This window comes from Eubalaena glacialis, chromosome 4 (assembly GCF_028564815.1).
Source record: "Eubalaena glacialis isolate mEubGla1 chromosome 4, mEubGla1.1.hap2.+ XY, whole genome shotgun sequence".
NCBI classification, from domain to species: Eukaryota; Metazoa; Chordata; class Mammalia; order Artiodactyla; family Balaenidae; genus Eubalaena; species Eubalaena glacialis.
This window is the reverse complement of record NC_083719.1, coordinates 117,145,963-117,162,352: the sequence shown is the minus strand read 5'-3', so window position 1 is coordinate 117,162,352 and position 16,390 is coordinate 117,145,963. Positions and strand designations below refer to the sequence as shown.

General features: G+C 42.6%; 2 protein-coding genes and 1 non-coding gene across 4 annotated transcripts in view; 1 reads left to right on the top strand and 2 right to left on the bottom strand.

Moving 5' to 3' along the window:
* MATR3 (matrin 3) overlaps positions 1–12,508 on the bottom strand; it is a 50,010-nt gene extending 37,502 nt beyond the window's left edge. Inside the window, exons 1-4 of one of the 2 annotated variants that reach the window (XM_061189652.1) lie at positions 12,367–12,508; positions 11,103–11,140; positions 9,444–9,525; positions 8,586–8,666 (exon numbers count right to left, since the gene is read on the bottom strand). The gene's annotated coding sequence lies outside the window, so the exon portion shown is untranslated. The remainder of the gene's footprint in view (positions 1–8,585; positions 8,667–9,443; positions 9,526–11,102; positions 11,141–12,366) is intronic. The other variant, XM_061189654.1, reaches the window with a different exon arrangement.
* LOC133091598 (small nucleolar RNA SNORA74) lies at positions 8,734–8,933 on the bottom strand. The gene has a single exon (XR_009700933.1). It is a non-coding gene; the product is annotated as a small nucleolar RNA SNORA74 (small nucleolar RNA).
* Positions 12,509–12,537: 29 nt separating the features above from the next.
* SIL1 (SIL1 nucleotide exchange factor) overlaps positions 12,538–16,390 on the top strand; it is a 306,671-nt gene continuing 302,818 nt past the window's right edge. Inside the window, exon 1 of the mRNA XM_061189660.1 lies at positions 12,538–12,588. The gene's annotated coding sequence lies outside the window, so the exon portion shown is untranslated. The remainder of the gene's footprint in view (positions 12,589–16,390) is intronic.

The window sequence follows — 16,390 nt, the reverse complement described above, 5'->3', positions numbered from 1 at the left end:
TATGTAACTTTTATTGAGATAAATTAATTGCAAATATTTTTGATGTATTCTTAAAATAATCTAGGAATAATGTTATATTTTTATATAATGGTTTATCTATTAAGGTCTTTATGTTCCTAATTTAGCAGGTATATTCCACTATATATGTGAAACAGAAAAGAGAATCCAACTCCCATCTTCTAAAAACATAAATTCTTGAGGAATTTTTAAATGTCTTGAAATTCTTATTCTGACCCTCTCATTGAGCCCATAGTTTAGTAGCACAGGCACTGGAGAATTTTAATAAAATATGATAAACCCTACCACAGAGCAAAGCTGGGGTGGGGATGTGTGACACCTTTCAGGGACTACTGAAATGCTTCTCTTCTTGCTTCTAGTCTCTTACACATAACAAATGCCACATACCTTGTTTCAGGCCATCGGCATCTTGGCCACTATTGCTGTAGCTTGAGGAAGCTTTCTTTTGCTGATAACATACATAGAACATATACAGACATAGCCTTTACCCTTGCTTTTTAAAGGAGTCTCCATTAGGGACTTCCCTGGCAGTCCAGTGGTTATGCAGGGGGCACAGGTTCGATCCCTGGTCGGGGAACTTAAGATCCCACACGCCACGCAGTGTGGCCAATAAATAAATAAATAAATAAATAAAATAAAAGGAGTCTCCATGTACTTCATACTTCCTCTCATAGCACCCAGGAGTCTCTGTTAGGCTGAATGAAGTTGATGATTGAAGCTATTTATGATAATTAGTTGGAAGGGAACTATACATGAAAGCCCCAAACCAATCACTAGCTTTGAAGTCAGATTCAGTGACCACCACCATAGTTCCTGGACCAGCTGTGTGACCTTGGGCAAATAACAGCATGTGCCTTGTAGGGCTGTTGAGAGGATTAAGAGATGTATAGAATGAATTTAGCAGTTTTGGCCCATGGTCAACATGTAGTAAATATTCTCCATATTCTATGTCCTGAAGTGTATTTACATAAATATTCTAAAATGACAAAACCATAGAATCAAAGATTATTCACTTTTATAGAGCTCCAGAGTAAACATGTTAAAATTATCCATTTAAATCTGGTTATAAGTTTTATCCTGGCACCTACTTGTTAGTGCAATGACTGCTAGTAAGAGAGGTTCTACAAGTTATAATTTAGAAAGATGTTTCAAAAATTTTCTTCAACATAAAGACACTTACAGATTATCAAAAAAAGTTTAAAAGGCCACACACGTTTTAGTTAAAAGATGTCTCAAATTTGAACAGCAAATCCTCTGCAATTCCATTATTTTCATATAACACTTTGAAGCTAAATTTAGTTTCAAATAGTTAGGCACTGTTATATCTTTAGAGTCCACCAGCAAATGATTTGGAAACCCAACATCTTTGTTTCCATGATTTTTCTTTTCAAAATTAAACAAAACCAAACCAGCACTGTTATTATCCTTACTTACTGGGGTATTGTTAAAAAGTAGGATATGCCTATGGCCTTACTCTATATTAGGTACCTTATGACACACTGATACTAATATTTACCAGTTGAGGTTCTTTAGTCAGCTGTCAGTAGAACTGAGGCTGCTTGGCTATATGGGAGTGAGGTAAACCTCTAAAAACTGGTGAATAATATCTTTCAAAGGACTGTTACACGGCATGGGGCTATCTAGCTCCGCGGTTAAAACATGGTGCAATGACACATAAAATGGGTGCTTAGTCAGGGAGGGTGGCTTCTCTGCTGAAGTGCTGCCTGAGCCGAGATCTCAAAGTAGACAAAGTGGAAAAGGAAGATGGAATGGGAAAGGGAAACAGCATGTGCAGAGACCTAGACGCAAAAGGACTGAAAGAAACCAGCGTGTCGAGAAAGAAATCTGAGGGTGGTAAACATGAGAGGGCTAGACTGTGTCTTGTTCATCACGTATCCCCAATGTCTAGCAGAGTTCAGTTCATAAAAGCTGTAAAGCCATAAAAAGGGTATGAGTTAAATGACTAGTCTTCTGACAAGATGAGTAAATAGCATAAGTTATTTACTCATCTTCCTCTAACTCAGCCCGGGAGATATTATACACACAAATAAGAGGGAGGTTAGGGATGTGAGAAACTAAATATGAAGAGTCCCCTGGATGAACAGATCATGATTGGGCCCTACTATACAGGGGCAAGAAATGGAAGCCCAGTGTAGAAAAGGGTAGAGTGCCATGGGAGTAGGGGTTGTGCCATAGGCTGGCACAGAACTCTCCTGGGGTGGCCAACATACTGTAACCATTAGCTCCTGGAGTCCTCCTCTAGAGAATTACAACTGAGGGGAAGAAGAGGAATTTCTACCATCTGCCATTCTGGTGAAGTCCAGATTCTAACTCACAGGCTCTGTGCCTTGAGGACATCTCTACTTTCCTTCAATTCATTAGTACACTAGGGCCTGGGCTTGGCTCCTCCCTTCTACCACCAGCTGATTCAAAATTCCCATCCTCTACTGTGAGCTCATAGGGTAAAAATAATCAGTCATTTGGGGAATAGAGCATCTACTATAAAAGACAACAGCCTCAACCAGTATTCTAAATGAAAGAGAACAAAGACCATAGACTAAGACATGTTGAGTATTAAAAATGGAATGTTCATAAATCATAGCAGTGTTTTCTTAGGTCAGTCTCCCAAGGCAATAGAAATAAAAGCAGAAATTTAAAAATGGGACCTAATCAAACTTTTAAGCTTTTGCACAACAAAGGAAACCATGAACAAAACGAAAAGGCAACCTACAGAATAGGAAAAAATATTTGCAAATGATGCTACGGACAAGGGCTTAATTTCTAAAATATACAAACAGCTTGTACAACTCAGTATCAAAAAAAAACAACCCAATCAAAAACTGGGTAGAAGACCTAGATAAGACATTTCTCTAAAGAAGACATACAGATGGCCAATAAGAACATGAAGATGCTTGACATAACTAATTATTAGAGAAATGCAAATCAAAACTACAATGAGGTATCACTTCCCACCAGTCAGAATGGCCATCATTAAAAAGCCTACAAATAACAAATGCTGGAGAGCGTGTGGAGAAAAGGGAACCCTCCTACACTGTTGGTGGGAATGTAAATCAGTGCAGCCACTATGGAAAACAGTATGGAGGTTCTTTAAAAAACTAGAGTTGCCATATGATCCAGGAATCCTGGGCACATATCCGGAGAAAACTCTAATTTGAAAAGATACAAGCGGGACTTCCCTGGTGGCGCAGTTGTTAAGAGTTCACCTGTCAATGCAGGGGACATGGGTTCAATCCCTGGTCTGCGAAGATCCCACATGCCGCAGAGCAACTAAGCCCGTGCACCACAACTACTGAGCTTGCGCACCACAACTAGTGAAGCCCGCACACCGCAACGAAGAGTAGCCCCCACTCGCAGCAACTACAGAAAGCCTGTGTGCAGCAACAAAGACCCAACGCAGCTAATAAATAAATAAATAAATAAATAAAATGAAAAGATACAAGAACCCCAATGTTCATAGCAGCACTATGTAGCTGACAGGACCTAGAAGCAATAATACCTCAGTGTCTAGAGCACATGTAGCGCCCAGATCTTGGTTCCTTAATACCATTCTCCAATAAAGGAACCATGACTCCTTAGATAAATGGCTAACTCTGGGACAGGAAAGATATAAGATGAACCTGGAGCATCTTATGATGCCATAAAGTGTTTAAAAACAACAGCACAATGATGGCGGCATATTGAAGGGACACAGGAGCCAACTGTAAGAGCTGCCACTGGCCAAAGATGCAGCACTTTGAACAAAATTAAGTTTATTACTGGATTATTTCCTAAAGCATAAAACGAATATCCATGAGTCCATAGTGGTAGAAATAAATTTAATAAATGAGGGAAGAGACCAATTACTTTCTATAGAATTTCAATTAACTGATGTAAACATTTCACCCTTAAGAATACCACAACTCCATACTACTATATATAAAATAGATAACTAAGAACCTACTGTATAGCACAAGGAACTCTACTTAATACTCTGTGGACATATGTATAACTGATTCACTTTGCTGTACAGCAGAAACATTGTAAATCAACTATACTCCAATAAATATATATATATTTATAAAGAAAGAATACCACAACTCCACTCTTCTTAAGTGTGGGCTGCACAGTGACTTCATTCCAAGGAGCACAGCACTGGGGAGAGGGGGTAACTTTACAGTGGAAATACCTGAAAATATGACCTCAGCCATGTGATCAAGGTTAACATCAATAGTAATAAGTCATGTTGATAGTATGTACCCTTGATATGGGAGGAGAATGGTACTGTGGTCTTCCTTTCAAAATCACTTAAGATTTTTAATCCTAATTATGAGAAAATCCTACTTATGAGAATAACTCAAACTAATTGAGAAACTTTCTACAAAATGCCTTACTCAAAACTTGAGGTCATCAAAAACAAGGAAAGTCTAAGAAGCTGTCACAGCCAAGAGAAGCCTAAGGAGACATGATGACTAAATGTAATATCTTCAATGGGATCCTGGAACAGACAAAGGACATTAGGTGAAAACTAAGGAAATGTGAATAAAGCATGAACTTTAGTCAATAATAATGTACCAATATTAGCCTATTAATTGTGACAAATGTACTATACTAATATGTTAACATTAGGAGAAACTGGGTGCAGGCTACATGTGAATTCTTTGTACCAGCTTCACAACTTTCCTACAGTTGTAAATAGTTGTAAATCTACAACTATTCTAAAATGAAATAAATTTCAAGGTCCATTTTATCACCCCTTTCCCAGGTAACAGTTAAGTCACTCTTAAAAAGCAGTATAAAATGTTCTCACACCCCAAAGGGCTTATAATGGAGATTAGGGAGAGCTAAAGTAACAGGGGCTCCTTTGAACCAGGCCTTAGGATCCTAAATTGACAAATATATGACCTAGCATGTTGGGTCATTAAAAGTGCTCCTAAATAATAAAGAGAAAGGTGTTGCTAAGCAGACATTCTAAGTATTACAGTTGATTTGTTAATTCAGTTAAATTGTTTTCCAAGAGAATATTGACAGGTCCATTAACTGGAGCTGTTCATAAAGCCCTAATTAAGCAACAAGACTCACAAGAGCCATTGTCACTGTTTTAGGTTCTTAATTAGTTGCTCTTACCAGGTTGTTTTCCTTTGTGTGAATTCCTAGGCACTGAGGCACCTTTTTATGTCCCTTTGGGGCCTGCAGAATTTATCCTCTGGGGTTTTGTTTTCCTTATTAAAATTTGAGATATAACCCAAAATTTCAATGTAAAAGTTCGTTGACAAGTTTCTTTCAACCCTGAAAGAAGGAAAATAAATTGACAGGCGCCAGGGATAGCACTCAATACTTGGGGCCCCCTACTCATCCTGCTTTAATTTTCCCTCTTAATATAGTACAGGGCCTGAAACTTGAGCAGAGCAATGAAAAGGGGCACTTGTGTTTACTAACTGCTATCTATGGCAGGAGGTGGCAGCTTGGATATTTACAGACCAATATCTGCCAGTCCAATTTCAGTTTTCATTGCAGCATGGGAAAAGGGTGATGGCGAAAGAGAAGGAATGGATAAAAAGCTACTCTGACATGTGTAACTTCATCTTAGACTCAATAGGAAATCTTAAAAAAAAGAAAGCAAGCCGACAGGGAGTAGTAGGTGACCAATTAACTTCACTTATCAAGTAGGAAATCCCATTAAATTATTTTAATGTGCATGATTAAGCCACTGAAACCTCCTGGGGTATTGAATACAGGCACAAACACCAAATGAATTTTCCCTTTTCAAGTAGCAACATAGGGGCCCCTCCCTGCACCTGGGTAGCTTTACCATGCTCAGGAAAGCAATCTGTATGCTCAGAGAAACTTGAGATCCCAGTTTTTAAACCCTGGCTATTCATGATATATAAAATTTTCCTCTTTCCTTAGGGACCATTTCTATTTCACTACCTAGGGTTGAGTTTGTGATCAGCTTCTGCTGGAAACCAGATTGCTATTCTTTCTTAGGGCCTCTTCTTTAGATGTACATTAGTGTACATTAAAAGAGAACAATTATAAGTAACCCATTCAAAAAGTATATATAACAAACACCAAACACAAGAAATAAGGACTATCCTACTACTGGATAATTTACTAAAGTCACCTCAGTCCTCTAAAAGGAGTTTAATACCATATGGTAAAAGCTTGCTCTAAGGCAAAGGTATTGATAACAAAATTTTTCAGGGACACATGTTAGTACTGGCCCTAAATCTGTCACAAATGAGCTGTAAACTCCCAAGGCCTGAATTTCATTCCCTAAAACAGAGTTTGGTAATTCTGGCCTGCCATCTGTTTTTGAAAGGTTCTCAAGCTTAGCATGGTTGAGGGGAATTTTTTCTTTCAACACTGAAAATTTTGTGAAATTTCACTTTCAGTGTCCCTAAATAAAGTTTTTTTTTTAAATAAATTTATTTATTTTATTCATTTATTATTTTTGGCTGTGTTGGGTCTTTGTTGCTGCATGCTGGCTTTCTCTAGTTGTGGTGAGTGGGGGCTACTCTTCGTTATGGTGCCCAGGCTTCTCACTACAGTGGCTTCTCTTGTTGCGGAGCACAGGCTCTAGGCACGCGGGCTTAGTTGCTCCACGGCATGTGGGATCTTCCCGGACCAGGGCTCGAACCTGTGTCTCCTGCATTGGCAGGCGGATTCTTAACCACTGTGCCACAAGGGAAGCCCCCTAAATAAAGTTTTACTTAAACACAGTAATGCTCATTTGTTAACATATTATCTATGGCTGCTTGCACACTGCAATTGCAGAGTTGAGTAGTTGCAACAGATACTATATGGCGCACAAACCTAAATTATTATCGGGCCCTTTACAGCAAGTTTGCCAACTCCTGCTCTAGAACAATAGTTTAAACTCCCTGCATTGCTGGAAATGTCTTCTAAACTGGCCAGTAGGTAGTCACTAGATACTGATATGGAGAAATGAATTTTATTTCTCAATTTAAATACACATGTAGTGTACAGCAGAGCTCTAGAATATGAGGGCTTAGTTTAAGTCTTGGACTTCTTTTTTTTTTTTTTGGCTGCACTGCACGGCTTGTAAGATCGTAGTTCCCCGACCAGGGATTGAACCCAGGCCCCTTGCAGTGGAAGCCCGAAGCCCTAACCACTGGACCGCCAGGGAAGTCCCAAGCCTTGGACTTTAGATTAATCATTCTTCTCTAAAATTCTAGTTCTCGCCACAATTTTCTTTTAAATAAATTAATTTTTTTTGGCTGTGTTGGGTCTTCGTTGCTGCGTGCGGGCTTTCTCTAGTTGCGGTGAGCAGGGGCTACTTTTCGTTGCGGTGCACAGGCTTCTCATTGCGGTGGCTTCTCTTGTTGCGGCGCATGGGCTCTAGGTGCGAGGGCTTCAGTAGTTGTGGCACGTGGGCTCAACAGTTGTGGCTCACGGGCTCTAGAGCGCAGGCTTATTAGTTGTGGTGCACGGGCTTAGTCGCTCCGCAGCATGTGGGATCTTCCCAGACCAGGGCTCGAAGCTGTCCCTGCATTGACAGGCGGATTCTTATCCACTGTGCCACTAGGGAAGTCCTGCCATAATTTTTTTAGAATTTTAAGTATTCCCACCTATAAAGAAAACCTCACTTCTGTTTTTCCTTTAGTCTCACACTCTGACCACACTCTCAGTACTTCTGACACCAGATGTGTGGGTGTTTTTCCCACACCAAGCAAATCTTGTCACCAGCTGGGTGTCCTGCAATTTAACTCAATTCTGACAATATCTACACCTAGAGATAACTTCAGATCCCAGAGGCCAAGGGCACAGTCCCACAAGACTGCCCCTTCTCCACTTCAGATGCCAGACACAAGTCCAGGTTGTTAACCTGTACTTCTGACAGAAAGGCTATAAGTCAGAGATTGCCACAGCCTCCTCCTTGGGTTTGACTAATTTTTGCTAGAGTGGCTCAAAGAGCTCAGGAAAACAGCTTACTGTTTACCTGTTTATTATAAAAGGATATGATAAAGGATACAAACGAACATCCAGATGGAAGAGATGCGTAGGACAAGGTATGTGGGAAGGGATGCCACTCTCCCAGCAGCTCAACGTGTTGTTCACCACCTGTTAAGTTCTCTGAACCCCATACTGTTGGAAGTTTTATGGAGGCTTCATCATGATCATTAACTCCATTTCCAACCCCTCTCCCCACTCTGGAGAATGAGTGTGTGTCTGAGAGGGGTGTGTGAGTGTGTGTGTGAGTGTGTGACAATTCTAAGCTCTAATCATTGCCTGGTCTTTCTGGTGACCAGCCCCACCAGAACAAAAGACATACATCACCCAGGAAGTTCCAAGCGATTTAGGAGCTCATTGTCAGGAGCCACATTCAAAGACCAAATATTAGAACAAAAGATGCTCCTAGTGCTCTGATCACTTAGGAAATCACAAGGGTTTTAAGAGCTGTACCAAAAACCAGGGGCAGATATATGTATATCAAGTGCGTGTGTGCATAAAAAAATGTATGTATATATATTTTTTCTATTATTTCACACCACCCATCTGAGCTGAAGTGAGTTAGCTAGAAACTACATGACAAAAGCACTGCATACATTACTTATCTTGGTGTCACAAAGGGCTGTCAGACATCTGAGGTCCCAGTGGAGGAAGGTTTCTCACTCAGGTAAAGGCATCTAGGATTCAAAGAGGAAAGGAATGACAGGCTATCCTTAAGGCAGGGTCCTTTTCTAACAGAAAAAAACTGTTTGCACCCAGACTAGGACCAACTCCACAGGAGGAGTTACTCCACTCTCAGAGGTGCAAAACGTTGCCCAAAGGTACTCAGCCACAGCGCCAAAACAGTACTGGAACCAGACCTCAATAAAGGCAGCACTTGCTCTTCCAACAGTGTAACACCATCCGAGGCATCACACTAGCCTGGACAGCTGACAACTGCTGGATGATTCCTGAAACAGTTTTCTTATTTGTTTCAGATACCCAAGTACCCCAGGTAGAAGACATGGATATAGGTATCCCCATGAATTGAACATTGACTGCAAAACAGAGGCCTGGGAACACTGATTGCAGACCTTGCTGTCAAATCCTTTAAAAAATTGGGAACAGGAAACCCTTTCCCATGGCTTCAGTCATTTTATCCAACATTGAGAGTTCTTGCCATGTGCTGGGCACTGTGCTTGGGATCTAGCTGTGAACAAGGTAAGATACACTATCCTTTCCCTCACGGAATTTACAATCGCCCCACAGTTTCCTCAGATGGAATGACACAGATAATCTCAAAGATCCCACATGCCTTCAGACCATAATCACCAAAATCCTACTCAGCCTTTCCCTGAGTAGGATTTGTTAGGGGCAAATACAGTTGATTCTGCCTCCCAATTGTTTCCTGATGGGCTCCAACTAACAAACAGGCCTGGAACATAGTCAATGTTGGAATGAATAAGGACATTTACCTGATAACTCCATACAGACTGTCCATCTGCCACTAATTTCCTCTCTTCAGGAGGGCCAAGGATGCCCTACTTTCAAGTCATCCTAAAAAGAAAAAGATTTCAGTGTCCAACATCCCAGCTCCTAAGGCTGCTTTTTTGTAGAGATAGAAACAAAATGCTGTCTGTCGTTTATGATTTACCATAATTTTTATATCCTCAGCAATTATTTTATTTCCCATTACTTACCTTTTTTCTTGCCTGTTACTACTAAAGACCTCTAGATATCAATTGTATTAAGAACCAATATATTAAAGGCTATTCACAATGAGCATTTGAGGTATTCACCCAAAGCACCCAACATTTAGCTAAGAGAATCCTTTTAAGGCAAAGCCAATTGATAGAACAAAACTAGCTTTGACAAATAACTCCTCTGCTTCCCAACATCCTCACCAGTTCCTTCTGTAGAACTAAGATGTCACTTTTCACAGAAAGCAGCAACTAAGTCAGCCCTATTGGACAACCTCCAGCATCACCCTGAGTGATAAGTGATTGCCTAGAACTGAGAAGCATCTCTTTTTAGAAAATTACCATTCTAAAACAATATCACTACAAAGGGGACTCAATATCTACTGCTCCAAAGAGGCAACAACTCCGCTTACTCCTGAAAATCAGTAAGATATCAACAAAAATATACTGTCAACCTAAAGCAGAAATTATTATCATTGTAGCTAGGCCTAGTATCTAGAGCCCCCTCAATGAATTGTTATTTTTATATTCCATTAATGAGCTAAAGAATGCCCAGGGAATCCCCTGGTGGTCCAGTGGTTAAGACTCTGCGCTTTCACTGCTGAGGGCCCGGGTTCGAACCCTGGTTGGGGAACTAAGATCCCACAAGCTGTGCAACGCGGCCAAAACAAAAAAAACAAACAAAAAAAAGCCCATAATTTTAAAGCAAATTGACATCTACGTTTCCTTGTAAGGCATGGCATTCTCACAGGTAACTACAGCTATCCTTCTACAAAGGGTTTATCCTGACTAGCTCTGTACTGTGGGGGAGTGGGAGCTATGAAATCTGCAAAAATCCCATTGACTTTCGCCCTCTATAAGGCCCCCTCTTTTTTGTGTGTCTGCGCACAGTTTTGTTTTCTTTTGTTTTGCGGCGGGGGCGGGGTGGGGTGGGGTGGGGGGAGCCGCAGCGCGGGGCATGTGGAACTTCCCTGACCAAGGATCTAACCCATGCAGTGGAAGCTTGGCGTCTTAACCACTGGACCACCAGGGAAGTCCTATAAGGCCCCTTTTGAGCACTTGGTAGACTGAAAAAATAAAAGCCCAACTTTTCCTCTCTACTTATATACCCCTCCATTGCCTTTGTTCTGTTTCCAAGGCACGACTCAAGGATTCAAGGAACTTCATACTAGCCAAACCTGTCGGACAAGAACCATTCTCCATGTTAGGTTTCTCCTTGCAAAGGCATGCTCTTGCAGATTTAACCTTAATGGAAAAGCAACTATGCAGGCATCCTGGTATAGTTAACAACATAGTTGGCATGAACCAGGCCCAGAATGCCAACCAGCTATTGGCTGCTGTTCTCCCAGCAGTGTAACACTTGCCTAGGTACACGGAAACCTAGGCAGCTGCCTACAGCTGGGGCCAAAGGTAGGCTAATGAAGTTGCACTCACCTGGAGCTGCATCTTCCCAAAGTCCACAGCTGGTCCCTCTGCAATCAAAGCACTCCAGGTTAGAGTCAGCCAACAGTTAGTGAACACTTGTGTGGAGTTCAAGACCCCTACCCTCAAAACTCTGTAACTTGGTGAGGCCTGAGCCACAGAAAAAATAGCAAGAAATAAAACAAATAGCTTTCCCTTGGTTAGCTTTATTGTCATATGTCATTTGTACCTGCATACCACAGCAGTTCAACAGTAGCAAATTAATGGTCTCATCAAGTATCAAATTAATGGCTCTGTCACTTAACAGCCAAGTGGCAGTGGGCAAGTAACTTAACCTCTGTACCTCAGTCTCCTCATTTGAATGGGGGTGTTGATAATAGTACCCATGGTGGTTGGGAGATTTAAATGGAATATAAATTAAGCCCATAGGATAATATCTGCTATAGACTGATAACTCAGTAACACTTGCTATTATCAGGAGCTACATTCCAGGCAAGGAGATGAATACTGGTGAGTAGAAGGGGAAGTTATCCTGGCAGAGCAATGGGCAGTGAAAATTGGAGAGGCTGGTTAAAACTAGATTGAGAAGGGCCTCAATTATGTGACCTCTTGAAGAACCATAAAACAGCATCTTAAAAAATGATTGGAAGCAGTAATCGGTGTGAAAGGAACTGGAGGCAGTTAGGTTGCCATTCCTGCCAACGACCCCAACTACTGGTTGAAAACAATAACCGAAATATTTGCAAAAATGTTAATAAACATTCCTACCCACTCACCCTTTTAATTTATCTTATATATATAAAGTGAGAGTATCTAAGACCATACTTTTTTCCAGCCATCCTCTAATTTCACTCCTAAACGCCTCCAAACAATTTAGAGGAAAAGGAAAATAGAGGGGGCTTATTGTCCAGGTCTAAAAACAAATCCAAAAATAGCCTGTCCCTTTCAGGGGCTCGGGTTGAAGGGACTGACCGAGCTCCACCCGAACACGTGTTCCTCAGAAACCTTCCCAAGTCCCTGGCCCTGGTGCCTGGGGACCGAGACTCTCCGAGACCGGCTCTGGGGAACTCTCCAAGGACAGTAGGGATGGTAGGAAACAGGGGGCGACTCTGGGGGTACGATCCCCCAGCATCTCTTCAAGATGCCCTCCGAACCTGGGGTCACGAGGGAACGAACCCCAATTTCGTCCCGTGCCTCGGAAGAAGCCTCCCCACAACTGCCTCTCGCCCCTGGCTGGTAAACCTCCAAGGCCTCTCCCCTCTTTGCCCTTACTCACCAGCACGTGTCCGGAGCTCGGCTGGGACACTGCAGCCCGGAGAGAGTCCGCAGGGGAAAAGGCAGCCGGGAGCCGAGGGGAGCCCCGCCCCAGGGCGGCTACTGGGCGGGCCCTCAGCGGGCGGGACCCAGAAACCCCGCCCAGGAAAGAGTTAGAAAAATGGGAGAGCTGTGGCAGAGGTGAGCATACTCTTTACAGGAGCTAGACCCCGGAAGAGAAAAGGTAGGAATCCGAACAAGCGTTACAATTATCTGACACCCATTCCATTTGTTACTTACGCTTGGAAAGGGCGCTGGGTGTGGGACTGCTTAAGAGAAAACTTGGTGTATCCTAGCGGGGCGGTGCTTCCCGCCTGCCCACACCGAGCGCCGCGGGTTCCTCTCACACGTGTGGCGCCTTTCTGTTGCCGCAAGCTCAGCCCACGCTTTTTCCACCTCCCACGCAGATCCTCTTTCTGGCTTTCTTCAGCAGTTCTGTCACTCGGCTAACGGATCGCCCGCCCACACAGGTCACCTTGGTCTTTGGGATCTCTCCAGGAGGTTTCGGCTGGATTATGCTAGTCACTCCAGCCTAACCTGCGGGACCATCCCTGCGGCCCTGCAGTGGGATCCTTAGCTGAGCTGCAGCAACTAAAGAGTACTGTCTTTCTCTGCCAGACTTGCCTTTCACCGTGGCACAATAGCCAAAGAGGCCACATTTTGCCCACCAGGTTGCCAGCATTTCTTTTGAACACTAAACCTTCCCCCACTACCTGGAGTCAATATGATTCTCTCCTGCTGAACATTTGGTGAAGCTGAGGACTAGAAGGGCAAGGCCCAGCAGCAGTAATTCCGAAATCCATTCCATAATTCTCAAAATTCTAAAGCCACTTCGTTCCTATTGCTCCCCCACCTCCAGCATCCTACTGGCTCTGCTGATCTATTACACCTGGCACCTTTGTCAGGTGAACCCCTGGGAGTCAGCCAATGCCCTTATCTGCCAACATGTTTTATTATCTATTTCCTCAGGTATTTCATAACAAAAAAAAGTGCTTCCTGTACACCCCCACTCTTCCAGACCTCTGCTGAGAAAGCCCAGAGTCCTACATTGATTCCAGGAAAAGACTTTAGGCCCTAAGGACAGAGAGCCACTGAAGTGGCAAGCACAAATCCTCCCCAGTTTTGATGGAGTTGGACACAGGCTCTGGTAGGAAAAAGGCTTACATAAATACAGTAATTAAAAACGTCACATGATCAGTGCTGGGCTGGTAGGCAGGAGCTCTGCTTTGCAGTTAAATAGGAAAGTGGCTGAAGACTGCTGCCATAATCAATGCCTGCATCCAGCTGCCACAGTGTGTTCATAAAGGAGGGTTATGAGAGCCATAAAACCGGGCAGATGGGGTGGGTAATTGTCCTGCGGAGCTCCGCTAAAGGAGAAATTGCATTGGCATCTCATATATTTTGCTTTCTTTCGTTCCAAACACGCAAAATGGAGAAGGCAGAGCTACCCTGAGGATTCATGAAAAGGAAGGATGAGGTTTGTGTGAATGTGTGCATGTGTGCTTTCAGAGCAAAGACAGGAAGTAATTGAGAATAGGGAGATACCAGGGCCTTTAAGGAGAGAGGGACCAAATGACCTGGAGACAACTGGTTTCACAGATCAGTCCAGGGAGAAGGCAGGATGGCGGGAAGGCCAGACATTATAAGTAAGGCTGAGAGATGTGCCATGTTCTCATGTGATACTGAAAATGTGGTCACCTTTTTTAGCTATAGGCCATTCAGTGTCCTTTGGAGGAAAACCTAGATTATGATTTCTTCATTTCTCAGTTAAAAAATCCTTTATAGTCAACGTTCTTAATCTCCATCCTTTTAAATTCTGAATTCATTTTGGCGAGTTGACTTATATGGTCTTTTATTTATAATATCAACTACTTTTTTCCCTTTTTGTTTGTTTCTTATTCTTGCAAAGACAAAATTGTTAGGAATAACAAAAAAGAAAAGGGAGAATTTCTAGAAAAAAAAAATGCAGCGAGATGAAAGGCAAAGGATTAGGGAAGGTCCATGAGCTCTGAGTTTGACCTCATAATCGAAAATCTGGCCCCAAGGGACACTAGGTTTCCAAGCTTTTTGCCTGCCTTTCCCTTTCTCCTTCATTTAGCCTCTCCTTCTTGCTTCCTTACTTGATGTCTTTCGTCCCTGAGACTGCTCTTTTCCTCTCCTCCCTGGACAGGAATCACCAGTAGAGAAATATTTAATCATTTCTTCAATTAATCTGCCCATCAACATTTACTGACCATCTACCATTTACCAGACCCTGTTCAGGCGCTGCATATAAAGTCAGAGGAATAGGACTTCCCTGGTGGCACAGTGGTTAAGAATCTGCCTGCCAATGCAGGGGACACAGGTTTGATCTGTGGTCCAGGAAGAGCCCACATGCCGCGGAGCAACTAAGCCCGTGCGCCACAACTACAGAGCCTGTGCTCTAGAGCCCGCGAGCCACAACTACAGAAGCCCACACGCCTAGAGCCTGTGCTCTGCAACAAGAGAAGGCACTGCAGTGAGAAGCTCGCGCACCTCAACGAAGAGTAGCCCCCGCTTGCCGCAACTAGAGAAAGCCCGCACACAGCAACGAAGACCCAATGCAGCCAAAATAAATAAATAAATTTATAAAAAATTAAATTAAATTAAGAAATAAAGTCAGAGGAATAGAGATTCCTGCCTGCCTAGAGCTTACAGTCTAGTGGGGAAGAAAGATAAGTAGTATAGGTATCCTTGGGCATATGTCAGGGGCAGCTAACCTAGCCTGGGGAGTCAGGAAGAGTACTAGAGATGGCAGTATTCCCTCTGGCTGATCTTAAAGGCTTAGAGTAGAAGAGGGATCTCTCCTGCATCCCTGTACTCCTTGCTGCTGCTCTGTAAGAGCTAGCAAAGTTAGAGTGGGGCCCTGCAGTAGTCCTTATTTCTTTTTTTAAAATTTTATTTATTTATTTATTTGGCTGCGCTGGGTCTTAGTTGCGGCACACAGGATCTTCATTGTGGCGTGTGGGATCTTTAGTTGCAGCATGTGAACTCTTAGTTGCGGCATGTGGGATCTAGTTCCCTGACCAGGGATCGAACCTGGGCCGCCTGCATTGGGAGCGCAGAGTCTCAGCCACTGGACCACCAGGGAAGTCCTTACGTCTCAAACGTATAGTTAGATTGTCAAGGATATAGAGAAATTGGAACCCTCATACACTGCTGGTGGGAATGTAAAATGGTGCAACTGCTTTGGAAAACAGTCTGGCAGTTCTTCATATTATTAAACATAGAGTTACTTTATGGCTCAGCAATTCCACTCCTAGGTATATACCCAAGAAAATGAAAATGTATGTCTACACAAAAACTTGTACACACATGTTCGTAGTAGCATTATTCATTAGAGCCAAAAATTTGAAACAACCCAAATGTCCTTTAACTGACAAATGGATAAACAAAATGTGGTATATCTATACAGTGGAATATTATTTGGCCATAAAAAGAAATGAAGTACTGATTCATGCTACAACCTAAATGAACCTTGAAAACATTATGTTAAATTAAAGAAGCCAGACCACACAGTGCTTAATTCCATTCATATGAAAGTCCAGGACAGGAAAATCTATAAAGACAGAAAGTAAATTAGGGGTTGCTTAGGTTGAGGGGGGGTGGTGAGATAGCTAAACGTTATGGGGTTTCTTTTTTTTTTTAATATTTATTTATTTATTTGGCTGCATTGGGTCTTAGTTGCGGCATGCGGGATCTTTGTTGCGGCACGTGGGCTTCTCTCTAGTTGTGGTGTGCGGGCTCTAGAGCGCACAGGCTTAGTTGCCCCTGGCATGTGGGATCTTAGTTCCCGGACCAGGGATCAAACCTGCGTCCCCTGCATTAGAAGGTGGATTCTTAACCACTGGACCACCAGAGAAGTCCCATGGGGAATTAATTATAACTGAGGAGAGTCAAAAGGATATCGACTACTAAACTTAAATAGAAGTTGAAATTTTTCCCCTTCATATAAGGTACCTGGTGCA